This window comes from Syngnathoides biaculeatus, chromosome 2 (assembly GCF_019802595.1).
Source record: "Syngnathoides biaculeatus isolate LvHL_M chromosome 2, ASM1980259v1, whole genome shotgun sequence".
NCBI lineage: Eukaryota > Metazoa > Chordata > Actinopteri > Syngnathiformes > Syngnathidae > Syngnathoides > Syngnathoides biaculeatus.
In genome coordinates, this window is record NC_084641.1 from 12,085,028 (window position 1) to 12,090,551 (window position 5,524).

Genomic DNA, 5,524 nt, shown 5'->3' on the forward strand with positions numbered 1-5,524 from the left:
CTTCTCTCGCTTTTTGCTTGATTGACCAGCTTTGAGCAGAATTTTGACGTTTTAATGATACACTGACAGTTGTGTCAGAAGATTCAGTTTTTAAAGTGAAGTCCTTAAAAGATATGTTTGCATTTTGAGGTTGGGTTTTTGTGCTTGTTTTGAAATGTTAGAGCCGTTTCTGGGTGTGTCTAACATTCCACAAAGGTCAAACAACTACAGCACAATCAACATCCACTTTAAGGAATTGAAAGAAAAGTACAGTATATCTAATGTGAATTTTATTAGAAGCTGAGCATCATGGGGTTTGAATAGCCGCCGGGAATTGTTGTTCGTTAATCTTCCTATGAAAGAAAAAAAAAAAAAATAAATCACCTTTTGGGGGGCTTGAAAAACTCCTTAATCTTTTCCAATGTGTGTATCCTTGTGGAAATGTGTCTATTTAAGGGCTCCCCTCAACACTCACTCAGCAGTGCTCACTCAGAAGTTGGAACCAAAATAGCCCCCATCACCTGTTTTACCAATTGATCTGTAATTGGGTTGTCATGAATCATATCAGGATGTCCAGTTAAGTGTCGAGGACCCATGGCCAAAACAGAACAGGTCGATCATTTTAGGTGAACTCCAGGGGTCATAAAGGGAATTCATCCAAATGAGGCCGCGTTGGAAGTGACCGTCCTTGACAGATCAGTGACGCTAAATTGGAAAGCTTTTTTTCATCATCATCTAATGAAAGCAGAGCATGCCACCAAACTTAGATCACATTGAGGAGTCACCTGGAGAAAGGGCATGTAAGCCCACGTTCATTGCTGCTACTGTTCTAGTATCCTTTTATTCATGAAGTTTGCTATTCCTATCTGCATAATGTATGGTATTTATTCGTGTAAAGTTGTCACTGCTGCTCTTTTAGCCTGATGTTGGGGATATAAAACGTCTACACAGTCCTGATCGTAATAAAAATGAGACAAAGATAATCCATTTCAAAAGTTCTCCACCATTAAAGCAAATGATAACGTACAAGTCATTTTGAGGAAAAAAAAATGACTTGGGGAAGCAAACATACACAACTGACAATGTGGCTGTAAAACTACATGGATGCTTATAACTCGAGATGTTTAGAATGAACTAGTCAGATTCAAGCTCATAATAAATGTCAGTGCTAACCTGCCACCAGTTTTTGTAGAAAGCTTTTTTTGTCATTATTGTAGTCATATCTTACAGAACAAGCCATGATCTGCAGAGAGCTTCCACACCGTCAGAGGGATCTCGCTGTTGCAAAGTAGCGGTCAGAACATGGCTACAAATTCATTTTCAAGGCATTAAGCTCTCGTGTTTCTGGAGTTGAAGTCCCAAGAGCTCCTCGGTGGCAAGGCCAAAGGCTTGTGTGAGGTCAGTACGGAGTTCCCAAGGGCTGTGGGTATTGTGGGGACTGTCCTGGTTGGGACAGTTATGCGACATTGCATGTTCATCAGGGACACAGGCTCTGGATTGGTAGACCATGTTGGTTTTCCCGCTTAAAGTCTTTGTAATGTCTAATTTCAAACGCAAATTATCTTATCTAGATGAAAATACATTTTCAACTGTACCATAAAATGCTTAACCTTTTCAATGTTTTTACCCAAAAATACAAGTGTTTATGAATTAAAGTCCGCAAACTTTGACCTAGTTTCCCATGTCTTAAAAACGACTCATTTCGGAGGCGGAGCCTCGTACGTCACTACAAGTGGACCTGCTATTGTGTGACTGGTACTGTCTGGTTATGGCATCAGTTTACCACATGAAATTCTATTTATGGTGAAGCAAGATATCACCACCTATTGCTCTCAAATTAACGTGGCAACGTTTTAAACGGATTTCTTTCATTAAAATCCTCATTTGCGAAAATATACCAACTTAGACTGTGGACAAGGTTGTCATCTTCTGTTTGTTTTGGTGCGATAATAAACAAGCCTTGTACACGCAAATTAGTGACGCACATCGTTCTGCAGATAGTTTCTCATTAAAGAACAGGCAGATCCATCGTGCTGTACAATGACCGGCCGGGTGGTCACGTTTGCATACTTTTAGAACAAGACCGAAAACTTCGTATAAGCATTATGAAAGCCTTCACTATCTTTCAGTGTATGACTAACTAAACCAAACAAGAACTTCACAAATGTTTACCAGTCTTTGTTTCCAGCACGAGGCATATCCTGCTCCCTGCGTGCTCATCACTTTCTTCATGGGCAGTTATTTCGTCTGCATTCGAACGTGCATGCTGTCTAACGCCTTTATAAAGCTCGCATTCTTCAGTCTTTGTGGGACCCTTCAGAATAGTGTTCATCGCTCGAAATATCGGAAAATTCAACGTCGTTCTTACAATGCATTCCAATGCTCGCCATTGTTGACGCCGTCAATGACGTCACCTTCCTACTCTGCTTTTTCTGCTTCGTTTTCATTTTTTGGGGACAAATACGGCAATGTGCGATCCTTTTTTGGCGATAATCAAAAAATAAAAATATTTCCTTCCTAACGGAATTCAGATTCAAATTCTGCATAAAAAAAAACTGTATTATAATAGCAAAAAGGTGTACTGAGGACATTCCATACACTTTAATAAAAAGGCAGACCAGAGGATGTGTTCCATCTACAGGGGAACACATTCATCGGGCTCCCTAGTCTATCAGGCTTTTTGAAGAGAAGGAATCAAATCTCAGATTCAGAAGGAGCAGTATACAGTACTTTTTATCTTGGCTGCGGAGCAGTGCACCAGCTCAACACCATTCAGCAGGGTCCTTGAAAGTGCATACGAGTTTACCCAACCAGTCTACATGACTTTTTGGACTTGGAGGTGTTCAACTGTGTCCATCGGGGGTCTTGTGGTCAGAGTTCGGGGCTCTGTACAACCAGTTTTAGAGTTTGGTCTGCACTCCTGCCAGTAAGTTCTATTTGCGTTTTATGAGGGTTGGACTGGACGAAAGCTGCCCTTTATCATTGATTCTGTTCATTACTTTTATGGGCAGAACCTCTGGCACAAGAAGTTTGAATTTGTTGACATCAGATCTATGTTTAGTTGGCTTCATCAATCTGCGATCCTCAACTCTTGCAGAAGTGATTCATTGCTGAATGTGAAGCAGCTACGTTGAAAATCGGCAGTACTCGAAATTTGAAGTCAGGGTCATCAAACAGAAAAGGGTGGAGTGATCGCTCCCTTTCAAGGAAGAGATCCGGGAATCGCAGATCGACAGGTGAAGAAGAAGCTGAGCCAAAAGGCAAAGCTTTTAATTTACTGGTCAGTCGATATTGCTACCCTCAAATACTGTATGAATACAAACTGACAATCTGAGTTCGTAGAGAGAAGATGAGAAACTCAGCATCCGGGGAGGGCTAAGAGTCGAGCCGCTACTCCTCTGCGTCGAGAGGAGCCAGAAGAGCTGGCTCAGGCATCTGGTTAGGATGCCCCTCGACACCTCCCTGGTGAGATGTTCCAGCATGTCCAACTTGTCGGAGGCCCCAAGAAGATCCAGAACACACAAGAGACGATGTCTCCCGGCTTGCCTTAGCATCTTGGGATCCCCTGGAAGATGCGGATGAAGATGCTGGGGAGCGTAAAGCTTCGGCTTCTCTGATGAAGTTGCTGCCCTGACCCCAGATAAGAACAAGAAAATGGACAAATGGAAAAAGGACAAAACCACAAAATACAAAACCCTTCCATTAGAAAAGTTATGTGTTTGTGTGTGTTTGAAGACTTTGTTATAACTCATTTAATAGTCAGTGAGTGTGCCTCCCACTGGCTGAGGCAAAACCAAGAAGAATCCAGTGTGGAGGAGGGAGAGGCATGCGAGCAGTAATGCAGCGTCGAGGGCCAACACAAAGTCGTGCGCATGCAGAAGCACACGCGCACGCTGCCGCCCACCCTTCAGCCCATGACTAATAAATCATATGGTTGCTCAAGCTTCTCTTCAGGAGAAACACACCTGTTCATAATATTGCTCAAGAATTCTCTTTCAACAAATTCCACTTTCCTTGAACGCAGCATTTGGCCAGGCTGCAAAACATGCATTTGGAGCGTTTAGCGGACTCTGTGAAGTCGAACACAATCATTGGATGGATCTGGTGGAGTACGTCACAAAAACTGTTTGGAAAAGAAGTGAATTCTTTCATTTCAGGCTCCAGGAATTGCCACCGCAAAACCTTCATTAACGCTACAGTCAATCTACATGGTTTTTTTTCTCATGTTAGTGTGTGTTTCAGGTCAAACTGACATTTTTCAAATTGAAAACTACCATAATGATGTGTGTTGACTTCATGCATTAGTTGATCTCATTTTTGTGTACCAAAATTTTAAACATCAACAAACATGAACAAGCTTTTTTTTTTCTTTTTTTTTTTTTTAAATTGCCTCTTACATGCACTTAACGAAATAAAACCCATTCTATCTAGCTCAACTCAAAGATTTAAGAATTTATCTCTCTACTCCAATGAACATTTGACTTGGGGTTCTATATTACCAGTATCACTATCAAATCTATGAACTAAAAGGCGATGTGTGTGTGGAACGAACCCAAATCCTTCGTTTGTTTGGTTTTTTTTTTGGTGTTGGAGGTCATTTCAGAACTTCACTAGTGACGCGCAACGATGTGATGCTCCCGACTATAACGATAAACCTAAAATGTTATGTTATTAACTGGCAAACATTGAAATTCTCATTTAGTGCTTCACACAATGCTCTTTGGTGCAGGGACCTCGCTCTCACCTCCATGTGCGCTTTCATGTGCCTGCAGGTGTTGTTGCCATAGCAACAGCTGATGGAATAGACTGAGTGAATAGTGAGCCAACGCCGGGTTCATCAGTCTGTGACGTAAGAGCGGGTCTTGACCTCCGCGCAGTGCTCGAGAACAGAGTGTCGAGTTGAATTTGATTTGATTTTGTTCGTCTCTCAGCGCACGCATCGTATCCTCGGCCTTCTGCTTAAAATTGGACAGTGTGCAGCTGTCCCGGGATTATCTTTTCCTGAGACAGATTCTTAGAATACCTGCGACAGAATTATCCTGATGGTGACACACGGGGCCATGGAGTCACTTTGGGGGATGGTTGGACATCAATTCTTATTTTGAACCGTGACATTCTCCTGACAGCGGTCTTTGGTGTGCTCGAGAACTTACTGTTACTATGTACAGTATCTGGACTTGTAATATATATTTACACAGTTTTCTCTGGGTACTACCAAACATACATATTAGGTTCTTTCAAGACTTTAAATTGTACATTCTCCATTTGGTCAATTGTTTGGAATTGACTGTTGATTTATCTTGTTTTGTAAATGTAGCAAATTAAAATTAACTCGAGGTATAATCGGTCAAGCCACATCACATAATACTGTTGGACTTTTTTTTTAAATCTTTTTATTCAAAGCTAAAATAGAAACTAAAGTGCAGTGGCAATTTTCATTTTGAAATAATACAACAAAACACCACTTATGTTGTGAATCAAAAACAAATGTATTTTTAACCAAGCTCTTCTTCTGAATGACAAAATGCAACATTTATCTCGACAT